This window comes from Chiloscyllium plagiosum, chromosome 37 (genome assembly GCF_004010195.1).
Source record: "Chiloscyllium plagiosum isolate BGI_BamShark_2017 chromosome 37, ASM401019v2, whole genome shotgun sequence".
Lineage (NCBI taxonomy): Eukaryota > Metazoa > Chordata > Chondrichthyes > Orectolobiformes > Hemiscylliidae > Chiloscyllium > Chiloscyllium plagiosum.
The window spans coordinates 15,956,665-15,976,490 of NC_057746.1; the positions used below are offsets into that span (position 1 = coordinate 15,956,665).

At 41.0% G+C, this 19,826-nt stretch overlaps 1 protein-coding gene across 4 annotated transcripts in view; it reads right to left on the reverse strand.

The window, feature by feature from the left end:
- LOC122541318 (netrin-G1-like) overlaps positions 1-19,826 on the reverse strand; it is a 910,622-nt gene that overhangs the window by 475,231 nt on the left and 415,565 nt on the right. The gene's annotated exons all lie outside the window — the stretch shown is intronic.

The window sequence follows — 19,826 nt, forward strand, 5'->3', positions numbered from 1 at the left end:
TGTCAGTGACCATATACATAGATCCTTGGAAGTTGTCACCCAGATTGATCGGGTTGTAAAGAAAGTACATTAGTTTTTATTGGTAGAGGGATGGAGTTTCAGAACCATGAGATCATGCTGTAGCTGTACAAACATCTGGCGCAGCCACATTTGGAGTATTGCATACAGTTCTGGTCACCACATTATAGGAAGCATGTGGACGCTTTGGAAAGGCTTCAGAGGTGATTTGCTTGGATGCTTCCTGATATGGAGGGAAGGTCTTATGAGGAAAGGCTGAGGGATTTGAGGCGGTTTTCGTTAGAGAAAAGAAGGTTGAGAGGTGACCTAATTGAGACATAGATAAGATAATCAGAGTATTAGATAGGTTGGGCAGTGAGAACCTTTTCCTTCAGATGGCAATGGTTAGCACGAGGACACATAGCTTTAAATTGGGTGTGATAAGTATAGGACAGATGTCAGAGGAAGTTTCTTTACTCAGAGAGTAGTAGGGGCGTGGAACGCACTGCTTTCAACAGTATTGGACTCGTCAGCTTTAATGACATTAAAATAGTCATTAGATAGGCGTATGGATGAGAATGGAATAGTGTAATTTAGATGGGCTTCAGATTGGTTCCACAGGTCGGCGCAACATAGAGGGTCGAATGGCCTGAAGTGGGCTGTATTAGAACATAGAAAATGTTCTATTTTCTATGTTCTTAATTTATCGACGGATTTACAGGCTGAGACTCAAATGGTTTAGTTATAGTTACACTTTAACATGGATCACCAACATGATTTTATGCTGGCCCAGAAACTGTATTCTGTAGCATTAGAGAGAGGAAGACTGTGACTGCAGACTTACTAATTATATTTTTGTCTTTGTTCCCAAATATTCTTTGTCATTCAGTAACAGACTTCCCTCACGAATCGCTACTGATTTAAACGTACAAGATTGTTGCAAATGTAATATTGGTCTCAGTGAGCAACTTGCCATCTGCGAGAGCTGATGGAAATGTTACCTCAGAAATCTGTGGAGGTTCCATGAAATCAATCATTGTACATATGACGTTGTTTCAACAAGAGAATGTGGAAACAGAAAATCTTCACAAAATGTCGTGAGAGAATTTATTCCTCGTTGTTGCTGAAGGATGAAATCTCGTGTCCCTTATTTTCCAAGACTTGTAGTGCACTTTGAGCTTCCGAAAGACCATATGGCTGACAGCTTTACACTTAGCGTCTCTCTTTGTATTAATCTTCAGTCACAATTTCCCTCTTGTGATTGACTTTGAAATCTCAGGTTTCCTTTGATAGCATACTCGTAACAGAGGTTTGGCTTCCCACTTATCTCCTGGCAAGGTGCGTGATAATACTATGAGTTCAAGGGGTTTACTGTGAACTTCATAAAATATTTCCACGCTGCTTGTGTTGTGCTAACTAAAAATAATGTCTCACAAGCGGTTTAATTTGTTGGCTTGGAACACAGCATTCTTCACATCTGCCTCGACCTCTCTTCACAAATAAAGTGTAAAATACACCCCTTGAACTCTTAGTATCATCACGCACCTTGCCAGGAGATAGGTGGGAAGCCAAACCTCTGTTACGAGTATGCTACCAGTAAACCAGGATTTTAGTTTATCTTTTAGTACTGAGGGATTTGGAAAATGCTTGACATCTCCGACTGCAACATAAATACGCCTAAGTTATCTCTCTCTGCCTCTTTCATTCTCTCGAAGACTGTTGCAGCTTTTGCTGAATTGTCTAAACAATATCACGTGCTATTTGTGTTAACTAATGGCTATCTGCTGTGGCACACACCTTTGTTTCATTCTGAACTGAGAAACAACCAGTCGGAAGACTGGATGTCAGTCATGTATCTTCATTACATTCTCAGTCTGGAGCTTCCATTTGTTGCCACTCTACTTCTTCGTGCTCTCAGTATTAGTCATGTACTGTTATCCAGCACAACCTGCAAGAGACTAAACGGAAAGAGAAGTGGTGAGACTCCTAGCGAAGTCCTGAGGGAGATACAAAGTCCCTCATTATGCTTTCTGTTGTCTTGGGGGATTTCTTTCTCTTATGGACGATCCATGCAGTGGATTCTGCATGGGTTGGAATGCTGTTATTAGAATCTGAACTTGCACTGGTGCCTTTGATAAGACGATAATTAGGATTCATGCTACAGCTCCTAAGATGCTGCACGTGTAGTTGCATTTATGTCATGCCTCAGACGAAGTTCAGAGAGCATTTTAAAAATGTGATTCAGTAATCGATTTATTTAAATAAGTCAATTCATTCAATAATGAGATCTGAAAAATTCCCAGCATTAATAATAACTCTCACTGAATTCGTTCTTTGAAACTCTACATCTAGCTTTGTCTGTGTGAATAGGACACGTAACAGAGTTGTATAATTACTACTAGGGAAGTCTTCAAAATATCAGTGCAGCATATTAGCAAATTTGAAGAAAAAGAAAACTATTCAAAACTGAAATGGAAAAAAATAAATATGATGTGGAACACTTTGTTGGGGAAAACCCCTCATGTAGAGGTAGAATAGCAGCTACAAGTAGCATTGGGAAAGATATTAAAATGATTCTTGAACTAATGATACATCAATCCAATATGTGCTCTCATGTTAGCAAACCAATCACGCAGTTTTTATAAAGTCAGCAAGTTGTGCAAAGCATACATCATACCCTTTCTTGAAGCACAGTTACACTTTTGGTTGCCATATAGTATGAGGGCTGAATCCCTATAGTGTGGAAACAGGCTTTTCGGCCCAACACGTCCAAACCAATTCTCCGAAGAGTAACCCAACCAGACCCAATCCCCTTGACTAACGCATCCAATGGGTGGGCCAATTCACGTAACCTGTTTTGTGGGAGGAAACGCAGACAGACACAGGGAAACTCCAAACAGAAAGTCGGCTGAGGCTGGAATCGAAGCCAGGTCCCTGGCACTGTGAAACAGCAATGCTAACCACTGTGCAACTGTACTGGTCGAAGAGCTATTTGGACAAACACAGTAAAGGGTTGGGAGAGGATTAACAGGTAATTGAACAAAAAAACGATGTTGGCATGAACAAAACAGGAAGCTATTAAAATGATAGGTCACACATCTCATCGAACAGAAATTTAAAGGTATCCTAACTGGCTATTTAAACTATGATAAATATTAATGGATTAGGTATAGTGTTTGTTTTATTTTTTGTGGGGAAAATTGCATTTAGAAAGAATCAAAATTAGACAATGCAAGTAATCGACTGTGAAGTCAAAACATTTCTGAATCAAATAGTTCATGATTGAAATCAGGAGAAGCTTGCAAAGGGGACAACGGACAATAGAGTTGAAGAGCTGAATCAAATACAGAAAAGGAAACAACGATGGAAAGTATAAATTAAGAAAATACAAGATAACAGAACAGAGCAAACGTTAGTATGCTCTGATGAAATTCTTTAAAACATAATGCTCAGAGGTAAGCTGAAGATTTGTAAAAGTCTTAAAACTAATAGAGGTATTGGTGTACAAAATAATTTAACTGGCAAGGGTGATCATGACTGTGATAAAAAAAACAAATGAATGCATTTTCTGAAAGCAAATTCAAGATGTTAATTTCTCAATATGCAGTTAGAATGTGAAATTTGTTATCATGCAGAGTGATGGATGTTTGCAGAAGTGAGGCAATAAACAGGAAATTAGATTAGACAGGGACAAGGGAAGAGACTGACATGCTGACGGAGAAATGTAAGTGCAAATAAAGCTCTGAATACTTCATAAAAATGAATCGTTTGCTGTGAACTAACCAGAGGTTCCTGGCAAACGTGAGCTGGCAAAAACTTCTCTCTGGAGGCAATAATACCGCTGATAACTGTTCCCAACTCCATCTTATCTTTCTGCGTTAAAATAACTAGTATGTTTTGATTCTGCCATCTCACAATGTATCAGTCAATGTTATGGCATCCCCTTCCCTTTTCTCAGCGCCAATGTGATCTTGGTAAAGAATCAAAGGTGTCTTTTGATGCCAACAAGCAGGTGAAACAGCGAATTTATTTGCTGTATTTTAACGACATTAATGCAGGAGAATAAAATAAAACACTAGATCTCTTCACTTTGAAGTTGTTTAAAAATTACTGCTGGCAATGTCGTAGAAACAAAACGTAAAGAAAACATTCTGTTTTGTTATACTAATGGAGATATGTTTCATTTTACGTTTGTTAATTTAGTCTTTCAGTGCCAATGAGGCCTATTTCTTCATGAATTCTGAACATGCAACAACATCAAGGAATGTGTCGGACAACAGTCAACGTTTCAACACTGAAGGAGAAAATTACTGCAGATGCTGGAATCTGCACTGAAAACAAAAACAAATGCTGCAAATCACAATGGGTCAGGCAGTATCCGTGAAGAGAGAGCAAGCTAATGTTTTCAATCTAGCTGACTCTTCATTGGAGCTAACATGCAGTGAGGAGGAGTAGCATTTAACCAATCATGGTCAGGGTGTGGAGTGCTAGGGGAGAAAGAGTGCTGTTAATGCAGAGAAAGAGATCAAACTCTGAGAATGGCAGAACAGTGGAGTGTCTAACTGTAAAATTGAAAAGAACAGATGGTCCCACTGCAGTAGAGGAGAGAGGAGAGCAGACATGTTAACAGAAAACGCAACCACTAAAGCTAAAATGGAGGAACTTGGAGTGAGTTCACCTCACTTGGAGTGAGGTGAAGGCGATGAACTCAATATTAATTCCAGAAAGTTGTATAGTGCCTACTTGGAAGATGAGATGTTGGATCTACAGTGTGCAGCGCAGTAGGCATTCAAGCAGGAAGCTGTATTAAAAAGGTCAGTTATGGGAAGATCGGTGTCATGTTTACACACGGTCTGGAGGTGTCCTGTAACGTGTTCACCAAGTCTGTGTTTGGTTTCTCTAATGTATAGTAGGCTACAATGGGTGCAATGGGTGTATTAGACAAGATTGAAAGTTATTGGTGAACTGTTGCTTCACGTGGAAAGAGTTCTTAGGCCTTTGATAGGTGACCGTGTAACAAATGAAGGGGCAGGTGTTGCAACTGCTGTGTTTACATTGGAAGATGTCATAGGAACAGGGAAGGTTGGTTTGGGCGGTCATTGAGTAATGGACTATGGTGTCCTGTAGGGAATGGTCCCTACGACGTGTGGACAGGGTGAGGACAGAGATTTGTTTCGTTCCCGCGTTCTGCGTGAGTTGTCTGAAATGGCAGAAGATGATCCTTTGAAAGCGAAGGCTGGTGGGATGAAAAGTGATGAGAAGGGTGACTGATCACATTGTTGTGAGTGATGGGAAGGGGAAAGGCTGTAAGTGCGATTATAGGTCAGATTTGATGTGAACCACGTGGGCTAGAAACTACACTTATGGAAAAAGGAAGCCATGTAAACAATGTTGTTTTGGTAAGTAACATCATCTGAAAAGAGATTAAATGGATGAAGGAACTGTGGGAGTGGAATGAAATCCTTACAGGACGTGAGATATGAAGACATGTGGTTAAAGTATTTAAGGGTGTCACTGCCTTTACAGTGGATGGCAGTGAACAATTTATTTCTCGAAATGGAGACAGACAGGTCAAGCAATGGAAAAGAAGTGTAGGAGATATATCTTGAAAAAATTACAGAGTGGTGGAAAGTGGGTACAAAATTAAGAACTTTTTCAAGTTCCAGGTGGGAGCATGCAGCAGTACCGAAACAGTTGTGCATGTTTTGAAAAATAATTCTCGGAAGAGGCCAGTATAGATCTGGAACAAGGATTGTTCCACATGCCCCATAAACAGGCAGACATAACCGGATCCCATGTGTGTGTTTATAAGTCACTCCTTTGACTTTGCAAAAATGAGATGAATTAAAAGAGAAACGAAGCAGAGGTGAGTAGTGCTGGATGAGGTAACTTTCGGTCTCTGGTTGAGGAAGAAGCGAACAGTGCTCAGAACCTCCTGGTGGGGATTGGAGGAATTGCACAGGTTTTGTGAAGAACCAGCAATTAGAGCTATGGAACGAGAAATTGTCAATATTACAGAGGACATCCGAGGAATCGAGGATGTAGAGGAACAGTGTCTAGACAAGTGGAGGAAGAGGGCAGTCACAATAGGGGGAAATATGCTCAGTGGGCAAAGAACAGTCTGATGAAATGGGTCTACCGGGTCAGTCTGAACTGTGGATTTTATGAAGCAGATAGAAGCAGGCTGTGCATGGTTAAGAGGTTATAAGGTTGGAGCCAATGGGGTGAAGGTCTCTGGAGGTAATGATTTCAGTGACAAACCTGACGATAATGGTGTGATGTTGGGATGTGATATTATGGTCTAGTGGGACGTTGGTAAAAGTGTCCAAGAGTTGGCTTTGGGCCTCTTCAATGTAAAGATTAGTGAGTCAGCGAAAAATGTAACTATCCTTGCCTGTGGGTTTGATAACAATGTTAAGATTGTACCCGAAGGTGTGCAGTTTGGCAACTTCAGAACGGGACAGATTATAATAGGTAAGATGAGCAGAGAATTTGAGATGGCTGATGTCACACAGACAATTTTTAATGAAAGGATCAAGGGCAGGGAAGCAGCCAAATGAAAACATCAAAGCGGTGGATGAATACTAGATGCAGGTGAAGTGATTAGTGTGATGGGGATTTTTGGACTTACTGCTTGAAGAACTGAGTTCGGAGACGGAGGTATTGGAAAAACCATTCCACATCATGGCAATAATCTGGGATTATAAGGGATATAAACGGATCCATTTGCTGAGGATGGTTCAGCTTCAGAGAGGGAGATGTCAGGAGAGACGGTGAAGCAAAGGCAAGGGAATACAATTGGGATGAGAGACATCTGAGGGACAGAAAGAGATGGCAACTGAGGATTCGGAAGGGTAGGGTGTAAAGCAACAGTAAGGGAATGGCTCTCGGTGATGGAGGTGGTGGGGTCTGAGAGACTAAAAGGAGAAGGCAGCACAGTTCATAAGTTGCAGCAGCGTCCGTGCCTTGGTATCTGGAAAAAAAAGTGAGAAATATATTGTGAGACGACAGATGACAGGAAAGTTGGAGTGAAACTTTGAGAGGATTTTGTGAGAGAGTGAGTTGATATTGCTGCAGTTTGAAATTGTTTGTGCGCATATGTGTTTCCACACTGTAAGTGATCTAATCTAATAAAGTAATCTAATCTAATCTAATATGTTGGAGTATATTCTCTGCCGATAGAGAATGCAATATGTGAAGCTAAAAGACAGGGAAAAAATGGAAGTGAGTTCACAATGTGAATATTAATTCGAGAAGGTTGTAAGGTGAACGACTGTGAATGTGAGCCGTTCTTCCTTCAGTTGGCTCGAGCATTATTGTAAGCCGAGGACAAAGAAGTGGGCAAACGATAATGATGCAGGATTTTAGCTTTACTCTTTGAATTTTCTGCCACCATTTCCTCTATTCCGTCCCCGCACTCCAGTTGAACAATCTTTTCTCTCCAGTTTGGCAGTTAAACATGCTAATTTACTGCCATTCTGACAATGCAATCACTTTATCCGCATTATTAGCACCCTTTCCCCACCAGAACTCAAACCCCAACCCCACCCCTAATATTGTATAAATGCTGCCCCTCCACATTTCACATCAGCTCGAATGTAGTGCCATCTGGATTCGAAACGTTAGCTTGTTCTCTCCCCACAGCTACTGCCTGCCCCACTGTAATTCTCAGGTTTTTTTGCTGTGCAAAACCACTTACTAATATAAATTCTGCGGATTTGTTTTTAAATGGAAGTTACTGTTGAATGGAATATTTATGCTAAATAGCGTTTACTCAGATACATGACTAAAACAAATGTAGAGCAGGAATTGAGCACCCGTAGTTTCTCTGATCAATCCGAGTACATATTCTGATATTTCAGAACATTTGCAATATCTTTTTCAGTCTTGTTGCATCTGCTAAAATCTCTGTGCATGTACCATTGACAACTGACTACAATCATACAGTTCCAATTTACTTGCTCCTATGCTGCAGCATGTCCATTTTCCTTTGAATTTACCGTACTATCAAGGTGTAATTTAATTTCACTAAGCAGTGGTGAATTGTTGGAAATGGTCGTTTCAAAAATATGTATATGCAGCTTTTTAAGTTAATGTCTGCATTCAGCTGAACGTTGTCTCTTGAATGGCTAAATGTCAGAAGGGAACACAATATTGACTGTGTGGCAAGTTCACACTGACGTCTATTCACGTTTTACAAAGCTGAGAACAGAAATCAAAGAGCGATGTGGTACAAACTAAGGTGATTTACGTTATCATGCCTCTGTTGTCTACTTGAAAAAACAATGTCAATTTGGACCCATTCACTTTGATGAATGCGTGATTGGAATAGTTAGCACATTGATAGCACCAGTTCAGTAAAGTCATGCCCATGCAATTTCAATTCTACTCAGGGAATACAATGTCAGAGAAATACTTCATTCTTGGCTAGTTGACAGTGGTGTCCTCATAAAACATACCAGCCCTACTAAGAAGAAGGTAGCTAATCTCGAGAAGTGAGGGTCATTCAAACCATTTTCAGGATTCTCCTCGTATTTATAATAATGCGTACCCATACAGTGTTATTGTGCTCCTTAGATGCTTTCGATCACGATATGGCCCTAAGACAGTTTGGACTATTGGATACTGGCTCTGTTACATTAACTGTATTGTCAATCCAGCCTGTTATACACTCTTTAACAGCAATTTCAAGAAAACTTTCAAGCATGTTCTGTTGTGCCAGTGCAGAAATGGCCATTTAACAAGATGAATGTAACAAAAAAAAAATTGCTTTGCGAATATATAGTGATTTTCATACTGTGCATTCACAAATGGCTATAAGGGACATGTCTTTGTGTTCCAGGTACTGGGTCAATTAGGCAATATCATATGTAATGTTAAAGTCCAGTTTTATTGCATCCCATTCAAATTAGAAGTACAAAGATATTTACTGATTATTATGAAGGAACAGTAGGATAAATTTATCAGCTTCATTAATATTATAAGAATATTTAGCGTGAAATGTTCACTTTTTGTAATATTGCTCAATAGAAGTATGCTGCCAAGACTGCATATGCTGTTTACTGAGGCCGATTGACTGTATCAACTAAACCTCTATAAGCTTCAAGGCAACAGCAAGGGTTTTGATTCCCACAATGGCTTTAGCAGACTCGAATTATACCTTCATACATCACCCTGATATTGGGTCAAAGCTCATCAAGTAATCGTGAGTATCTACTTTTAGGTGGAGAATCGAAGAAGAACAACTTAATAATCTAAGATAAGGAGCAGCAATTTTTGTTCCTATCTGAAAAAAAAAACGTTTCACTCAAACCGCGGCTGGCCTTTAGAAATCATTGCGTGTAAGGATAGTAGAGGCACAAACTCTGATAACATTGAGGAAACATCTCGAAGTTTATTTACGATGCCAATGCATACAAGGCTCTGGACCAATTGCTGAAAATGAGATTTAAAGTAACGAGGTGTTTTTATTAAATTACTGGCAGAGAGGAGAATTATCAAAGTTTTTTTTCTTTCTCTGATGTAGATCGCTATAACTCTCTCACTCGAAATGCTGTTTAATCTTTCCAGTTTCCACAAACTGGACAATGTGTATTTAGACAGTGTATACTCTGATATATTGAGTGACAGTTCCTCACGAGCAGTTGAGTTCCTGGCTTAGTTTGCTTTTATTTGACAAGATACATTCAAAGAAAGAAAGAACACGTAAATTATTTTAAACTACAGACTGTTGTCCTGATCATTTTAAAACCACTTGCTCATCTCGCCAAGGCTGATGTAGGTGCAACAAGCTTGTTTATCTAAGAAGCTATGGATCTATATCAGCATTGGAAATATCGCCTGAATCATAGACAAACCTCATTGAGGATTCAGTATTCAGAATGAAAATAAAATAAGTATTATACCCATAGCTAAATTATCAAACAATAATAGTTTCACACCTGGATTTGCAGATATCTGTGAATAGCATTTGATTATTATTTGCATCAATAAAACATTTTACTGGTAATACTCCAGAGGTATGAATACGCCTTTCATACTTTTGTAGTTGGTAGCAGGACACTAAAAATTAACTATTTTGGTGGATTTTTGGCTCCTTTCCTCAAATAGCTATCATAGCATCAAAGAAAAGAAGAACAAAGAACACTGCTCAATGCAGTTCATCTTTCATTGAGTGCTTTCATTCTTGACATCTGCTTCACATTATTATGGAAAACAATTCAACTGTCCAGCACTTCAGTCACCATCATTCTCTCCCTGCTGTTGGCTTGCATCTTAAATGGCAAAAAGCAGCACTTTCCATGTGTGTTGCAAAGATGAAGCCTCACCTTACGAACTGCACCAGAAATGGAAGGACGGGGACAGATGAAGCGCAAGTTTTCTTCTGCACAGTCACAAGTCCTTCCACAACGAAGAGAAGATGTACATTGAGAAGGAGTGGGGAGCGAACAAATGGTGTTCATGCAGAAGATGCGTTCCTGCAAATCCATGATCAGCAGTGTTTCATTTTCGTGATTCAGTCCCACCCTCTCCCTGGGGCATTTGGGAGCTCAGCCAATACACAGCATCCTGTGACATCCAAAAGAATGACTAAAATTACCTCAGTATATGGAATGAAACTATCGAGTCCGGGTTACCTTTGAAACCAATAAAGCATGTTCCTATGTTTCTGCATTCAGATTCCCATCCTTAACTCCAGGAAACTGACAGACAGAGTTAGGTTTCTGCGGGACTATGCTTGTTGGGTTTTGGGCAGCATCCAAGGAGCAGGGAAATCGGCGTTTCGAAAAAAAAAAGCCTCTGTTCCTGATGAAGGGCTTTTGCCCAAAACATCGATTTCCCTGCTCCTCGGATGATGCCTGAACTGTTGTGCTTTTCCAGAACCACTCTAATCTAGAATTTGGCTTCCAGATCTGCTGTCCTTGTTTTCACCTTTTAGGTTTCGTAAAAAGGATGAAATATTTCTGATCTTTCAGGGCCATGGCTATCATGTAAGTGGGCAGATTCACATCCAGTTAAAGAGTATGAGGCGTTGGTTTTGATTGAGCGGCTTCTTTGTCAGTTTTGGGCCTGAAAGGTTGTCGAATTGCATCCCACACCAAACCTGCTCTATTGAAAGTAACTGACTTTCAGACAGAGGTAGTTGCTTTATCCTTAGGAAGCATTTACAAATAAAAGCGTCCTAAAACTTTAATATCTATTCCAATAATTTGTCATGAATTCAGATGACTAGATGTGGAAACATGAAGGTGTGAAATTGAATATTTAATAAACAAGTGATATTTGGGAGGAAATCCTATTTAAATGGGATGTTTGATTCCAATTTTAGCAATCTATTCGATTTACATGACATCACCAAAATGCAAAATTAATCTGTATCGTAGAGAAAAGGTAATGTGAAAGACCCCTGAGATGTTGAGCAATGTAGCTATAACCACCTAAGATTCCTCAATGATAGACACATTAACCTCTGAAATGCATTTTTGCTTAATTTGTGCTGGTGTTTTGGATTGAAAGTTTCCACTTACCTCCACTTTCAAGACACACATACAAGTGTAATGACGGACTTCAGATCAGGCTGCCTCAAAAATCTACGCTCGGCACTTTGCTCTAACAGCAACTTCATATCAAATATGTGTCATTTATATTTCACTTTCTTCAGGAGCAATGTAGGACTCACGACAGTAACAGCTAAGAGCCTAATATCACGTGGATTGAATTGAATTGACTGAAAACAAGGACCTGTGATGCTAGGAACAGCTGGAGGAGGCCGGGATGGATAGTCAACACTGCATTTCTGGCTGAAGTTTGCAGCACGTACTCTAGGATAATCTTTGTGCTCTTCTCTTCCATCATTGACGGTATTTGTGGAGATTTCTTCTCGAAGGTAGGTTATTCATTTGTCCACGAAATTTAATGCCTCGATGTGGCATTCATGAAGAGAGAATCAGAGTTAAGATTTTGAATAGGGTATGGCCCTTCTTCAGAACTGAAGGAGTGATTTTATGGTAGATGTTTTTCTTATTCGAAGTATATTATGCAATCGAGTGACATCACAACCTCCTTACTGACTGAAGTCACAAACGTCAAGTGAAGTGCCATTTTACTTGGCCTTACTTCCATTCAGTCTGCAGTGCACACCTCTCACAATGTGTCCACGAATACATCAGCAAGACTAAATGGAGAAGAGGGCCTGTGTTGCTTGAAACTTCTGCATCTTTTTTTAGGAATGTTCCTGACATGCCAGCAGCATGCAATTTGAATTGGCTGTCTTGCAGGACAGACCCAGCAGAAGCGGCAGCACGATGGCCCACATTCAGAGTTCAGTTGCGCTGGGTGACCTCAACATTGGCTCCGGACCCCACGCAGTCTCGTGGCTTCAGGTTAAGCATGGGCAAGGAAATTTCTTGTTACCATCCTCCCTCAGCTGATGAATCGGTATTCTATCATTTTAAGCAACACTTCGAGGAAGTGTGACAGGTGATAAGGCAAAAAATATAGTCTGGGTTGTGGATTTAAATGTCCACTATCTAGAGTGGTTCAGCATAAGTGCTCCTAAGCGAACTGGTCAAGTCTGAAAAGACATAGCTGCTAGACTCTCTGTATGGAAGATGGTGAGGGAATCAACTAGAAGAAATAACGTATTTGACCTTGTCCTTACCAATGTACCCGCTGCAGGTGCATCTGTCCTTCACATTATTCGTAAGAACGACCACTGCACAGTCCTGTGGGGACCACGTTCTGCCTTCTCATTGAGATTAAACTGTATCACGCTGTGTGACACTATCACCGTGATGAATGGGATAGACTGAGAACGGGTCCAGCAACTCAAAACTCTAAGAGACGCTATGGCCCATGTAGGAGAATAATTGTACTCCAGCGCAATCTGCACCCTAACAATGTGGCATAGCTTCCACTGAAACATTGCCATGAGCCAAGGGATCAACCCCTGTTCAATGGATATTGCAGGAAGACCAGGTAGCAGCAGGACCAGGTATACCGAAAGATCAGATGTCAATCTGGTGAAACCAACAAGGAGGACTATGTGCATGCCAAACAGCACAAGCAGCAAGTAGTAGACAGAACAAAACAATTCCACAAACGGATCAGATCTAACTTGTGTGCACCTAGTATATTCAGTCGAGAATGGTGGTGGAAAATTAAACTCACTGAAGGAGGAGGTTCCACAAATAACCCAGCTCTCAATGATGAAAGAGCCCAGCACATCACTGCAAAAGAAAGGCTCCAGCTTTTGCAGCAATCTTCAGACAGAAACACTGAGTAAATAATCCACCTCGGCATCTTCCAGTAGCCAGCAGTATTATAGAAACAAGTTTTCAGCCAATTTCATTCACTCCAGGTGATATCAAGAAATAGTTGGAGATATTGGATAGTGCAAAGCCTATGGACGCTTGCAATATTCCAGCAACAGAACTGAAGATGTGTACTTCAGAACTTGCCATTCCCCTGACAAGCTGTGCTGAACCATTCATAACATTGCCATTTACCAATTATGTGGAAAATTACCAACGTATTTCTTAAACAAAAAAAGCTGATAGATGCAATTCGGTCAATTACTACTCCATTAGTCTACTTTCGTTCATCAGTAAAATGATGCAAGGTATCATTAACCGTAGTATTAATCAGTAAATTGCAAGCAATAACTCACTTAATAACGCCCAATTACGTTCTGCCATGGCCAATCAGCACCTGGCATCATTACAGCCTTAGGTCAAACATGGACAAAGACTTGAATTCCAGAGGTGAGGTGAGAGTGACAGCATTTCACATCAAGGCTGCATTCAACTGAGTGTGGCATCAAGGAGATCTAGTGAAACTGGAATCAATGGGTATGAGGAGTGAAATCTCTATTGTTTGGAGTCACACTAGACAAATAGGTAGATGGTTATGGTTATTGCAGATCCGTTATGTCGTATCCAGGGCTTTGCAGGAATTTTGAAAGTTCATATTCTAAGCACAATAATCTTCAGTTTCTTCATCGATTACTCTCCGTCCATTACATAGTCAGAAGTGGCAATGTTTGCCGATGATTGCACAATATTCAACACCTTTCACAGCTTCTCAGATACTGAACAGACCACTTTCAAATGGGATATAATACGGACAATATCTAGGCTTAGACTGATGATTGGTAAGTAACATTCGCAACACACAATGATAGGCTATGATAATTACCTATAAGTGACAAGCAAACGGTTGATTGAGTGTAGACCCACCCTCACCAAAACGCAAGAAGATTGACACCATCCAAGACAAAGCAGCCTGCTTGATTGGCAACACATTCACAGACATCCACTCCCTCCACTATCGACACTCACTAGCAGCAGTGAGTAGTATTTAAATGATACACTGCAGAAATTCACCAAAGAGCTGCAGACTGCGCCTTCCAAACCTACGATGACTCCTATATAGAAGGATAAGGACAGTAGACATATTGGAACACCACCATCCTCAAGTTCTGCTCGAAGACATTGAACATCCTCACTTGGAAATATGTTAGTGTTACTTCGCTATTATTGAGTCAAAATAATAGAATTCCTTCTCAAATGGAATTGAGGGTCAGCCAACAACAGGTGGACTGCAGCAGTTCAAGATGACAGCTGATCACCACCTTCTGCAGGGCAATTAGAAGCAAGCAGTAAATGCTGGCCCAGCTAGCAATGCACACAACCTTCAAAAATATAAGAAAAAAAGTTCGAAGATGAGCAGTATTAAAGGGCACAGTTCCATAAACTGGAACTTTGGTGCCCAAATTGAACAAACGAACAAATACAAGAATTGCTGGAAATAGATTTGAATTTATAACGTCCTTTAACAATCACATGGCTCTATTGGTGTTTTCATACACATCAAGGATACCACGTTCAAAATCTAGGAAACACAGATGTTGGTTTCTCTGCAAGAATATCCCACCAACTACAGGAACAAATTATGTGTTTTATGTGATGTGTAAAGGGTACATGTTGTTTGGTATTGCAATCGCTGTCCTCTCTTTTCGAACGTAGGTTTTCAAGGGAAGTAATCCTATTCTTTCTCTTCCCTATCAACATCAATCTGATTGACTGGACTTAAATTTTCATCGCAAAGTTGAGTTGGTGTGCAGGGGCTTGTGTTTCATTTCGAAAAGTAGAAGTCAACTTCTGCATTCTAAACCGTTGCGCCATTTTAGAACAAAGAACAAGGAAGGAAGAAAAAAGAATAAAGAAAATTACAACACAGGAACAGGCTCTTTGGCCCTCAAACCCTGCGCTGATCCAGACCTTCTATCTAAACCTGCTGCCAATTTTGTAAGGGTCTCTATCTCGGCTCTTTACCCATTCATGTATCTGTCTAGATGCATCTTAAATGAAGCTCTCATGCCCGCCTTTACCACTTCCGCTGTCGACGCATTCCAGGCACCTACCAGCATATCTCCCTTAGACATTTATCCTCTTACCTTGAACTCCTGACTTCTAGTAATTGAGTCCCTCACTCCAGGAAAAATCATCTTGCTATCCACCTTGTCTATACCTCTTATGATTTTGTAGACCTCAATCCGCTCCCCACCCCCCCATATCCATCTTTCTAATGAAAATAATCCTAATGTACTCAACTTCTCTTCAAAGTTAGTGCCAACATCCTGGAGAACCACCTCCTCACCATCTTCAAAACATCCACATCCTTTTGGTCATGCAGTGATCAGAACTGTATTCAGCATTCTAATTGTGACCGAATCAAAGTCTCATACAACTGTAACATAACACGCCAAATCTTATTCTCAGGGCCACATCCAGTGAAGGAAAGCGTGCTGCATGCATTCCTAACCACACTACCGACTTGTGTTGTCACCCTCAGCATACAATGAACCTGAACACCCAGATGTCTTGTGCATCAATTTTCCACAGAGCTGTTCAGTTTATCGTGTAATTTGCTCTTGAATTGGTTCTTCAAAATGCATCACCTAGCATTTGCCCGGATTGAACTCCATCTGACATTTGCCTGCCCAACTCTGCAACGCATCTATATTCTACTGCATTTTCTGACAGTCTCCTTCACTATCTGCACCAATTTTAGTGCTATTTGCAAACTCGCTAATCAGACCGCCTGCACCTTTCTTCAGATCATTTATGTATACCACAAACAACAGTGGTCCCAACATAGATCAATGTGGACACGACTGGTCACGGTTCTCCATTTTTAGAACACCCTTCTACCACTACTCTCTGTCTCCTGCTGTCCAGTCAGTTATCTATCCATCTAGCTGGAACCTTTATGACTTAATAGAACATAGAACATAGAAAAGTACAGCCCAGAACAGGCCCTTTGGCCCGTGATGCGGTGCCGATCATTAATCCTAATATAAAATAAAATAACTTAACCTACACACCTCTCAATTCGCTGCTATCCATGTGCATGTCCAGCAGGCACATAAATATCCCTAATGACTCTGCTTCCACCACCACCGCAGGCAACGCATTCCATGCATTCACAACTCTCTGCATAAAGAATCTTCCTCTGACATTCCTCTAAACGTTTCTCCTAATGTCTTAAAACTTTGCCCTCTCGTGCCAATCAATCCTGCCCTAGGGATAAATCTCTGGCTATTGACTCTATCCGTTCCTTTCATTATCTTGTACACCTCGATCAGGTCACTTCTCTTTCTCCTTGTCTCCGGAGAGACAAAAGTCCAAGCGTAGTCAGCCTTTCTTCATAAGACAAGCCCTCCAGTCCAGGAATCATCCTGGTAAACCTTATTTGCACCGTTTCCAAAGCATCTGCATCTCTCCTATAATAGGGAGACCAGAACTGGACACAATATTCCAAGTGTAGTCTCACCAGGGACTTCTTTAGCTGTAGCAAAACCTCGCAACTCTTAAACTCGATCCCACTGTTAATGAAAGCCAAAACACCATATGCTTTCATAACAGCCCTATCCACTCGGGTGGCAATTTTGAGGGATCAATGTACTTGAACACCAAGATCCAACTGTTCCTCCATATCTCCATTAATCATGTCTTTAATCCTATATTCAGCATTTGAGTTCAACTTTCCAAAATGCATCACTTTCGCATTTATCCAGGTTGAACTCCATTTGCCATTTCTCAGCCCAGTTCTGCATCCCATCTATGTCACGCTGCAGCCTGCAATAGCCCTCCATATTATCAGCCTTTAACGACTTATTAAAGTAAAACCTTCTCTTTCTCCATCAGCGTTTGAAGAACCTTATCAAATGCCGTACTGAAATCGATGCATATGACATCTAAAGCTCTTCCGTCAGCAATCAACTTTGCCACGAACTCATGGAATTCTATTAAGTTCGTAAGACATGACCTTCCCTGCACAAAATCATGTTGACTACCACTGATAAGTCCATTTTCTTCCAAATGTAAATAGACCCTATCCCTCACTATCTTCTCCAGCAGCTTCCTTACCACTGACAACAGGGTCACTGGTCTATAATTACCTGGAATATCTCTGCTACTTATCTTAAACAAAGGGACGACATGAGCAATTCGAAAGTCCTTCGGGACAACATCTAACTTCCGGGATGTTGAAAAGATATCTATTAAGGTCTATTTCCACTCTCACTTCCCTCAGTTAGCTGGGAAACATCCCACCTGGAAATGGGGATCTGTCCATCTTAATGCCTTTTATATCCCTAATACTTGCTCCCTCCTTATGCTGACCTGACCTGGAGCAATTAAACATCTATCCCTAACCTCAACATCCATTGTGTCCCTCTCGTCAGTTAAATCCGATGCAAAGTACTCATTAAGAATCTCACCCACTTTCTATGACTCCATGCAGAGCTTTTCTCCTTTGTCCTTGAGTGTGTTAATCCTTTACCTCATTATCCTCTTGCTTCCTATATATGTATAAAAGGTTTGGGATTTTCCTTAACCCTGTTTGCTAAAGATATTTCATGAGCGCAATTAGCCCTCTTAATTCATCATTTCAAATTGGTCCTATTTTCCTGATATTCCTCAAAAGCTTTGTCTGTTTTCAGTCGCCTAGAACTTAGATGCTTCTTTTGTCCTCTTAGCCAGTCTCACAATTTCACCTGTCATCCATGATTCCCAACTTTGCCATTTCTACCCGTCACTTTCACAGGAAGATATCTGCCCTGCACTCTAATAAAACTCCCTTTAAAAGCTTCCCACATACCAAATGTGGATTTACCTCCCACTCAACATCTCCAACTCCTGCCGAATTTTGCTATGGTTGGCCTTACCCCAAATTTCGCACTCTTACTTTTGGACCACTCTTCTTTTTGTCCATGAGTGTTCTATAACTTAGGAATTGTGATCAATATTCCTAAAGTAATCCCGTACTGAAATTTCAACGACCTGGCTGGACTCATTCCCCAACACTTGGTGCAGTACGCCCCCTTCTCGAGTTAGACTATTTAGATACTGCTCTACAAAACCCTCCTGGATGTTTCTTACATATTCTGTCCCCTCTAGACATCTAACACGAAGTGAACCCCAGTCAATGTTGGTAAAATTGAAATCTCCAATCGCCACCACCCTGTTCCTCCTGCATTTTTTCCATATTCTGTTTACACGTTTGTACCTCAAACTCACGCTCACTGATGGGAGGACTGTCATACAGCCCTAACATTTTTACCACAGCCTTCCTATTTCTGAGCTCTGCCTATATTGCCTCACTCTTCGAGTCTTCCATAATGCCCTTCTTCAGCACATCTGTGATATCCTCTCTGACCAGTAATGCAACTCCTTCACCCCTTCTACGTTCCTCTCTATACCGCCTGAACCATCTATATACTGCGATATTTCGTTGCCCATCACACCTTTGTCTGAACCAAGTCTCAGTAATAGCAAGAGCATCATACTACCAGGTACAAAACCAAGCCGTAATTTCATCCGTTTTTGTTAGTAGACTTATTGCATTAAAATAAATGCATCTCAAGCCTCCCTCTGTGTTCATCATCTGCTCCCTGCCTACTCATCTTCTTAGTCATGTTGACTTCCTTATCTAGTTCCTCACATTCGTTACTTACTAACAACCTCCTCATTTGGTTCCCATCATCCTGCCACATTAGTTTAAACCCTCCCCAACAGAGTTTACAAAAACACCCCATAGACATTGGTTCCAGTCCTGCACAGATGAACACCATCCAATAATGGTTCATCTCCTCCAGAACCGGTCCTAATATCCCAAAATTCAGAACCCCGCCTTCCTGCGCAATCTCTCAAGCCACGCATTCATCCTATCTATTCTTTCATTTGTGAACTGACGAGCACGTGGCACTGGTAACAATCCTGAGATTACTATCTCTGTTGTCTTCCTTTTTAACTTGGCTCCAACACCCTAAATTTTGCTTGTGGGGCCGCAGCCCGGTTTTTACGTTGGTGCCCATATGCACAACGAAGTATGGCGGTTAACCCTCCCCCTCCAGAATCTCCTGAAGCCAATCTGATAGATCCCTGACCCGTGAACCTGCAAGGCAACATACCATTCGCAAGTCTCGTTTTCTACCACTGAACCGTCTATCTTCTCCCTTATAATTGAATCCCCATATGACTATAGCCCTTCCAGTCGTTTTCCCACCCTTCTGTCCAGCAGAGCCGGTCAACCTGGCTACTGCTGCCTTCCCAGGGTGAGCCATCTCCCCTCACAGTATCCAAAACAGTATACCTGTTTTGGTGGAAGATGATAGCAGGGGACACCTGCACTGCCTTCCTGCTCTTTCTCTGCCTTTTGTAACCCATTTCCTTTCTCCCTCATCAATCTTAATCTCAACGTGTTATCTACGACCTCCACAGCATCGAGGATTCCCTAAAATGAATCTATCTGCTGATTCAGAG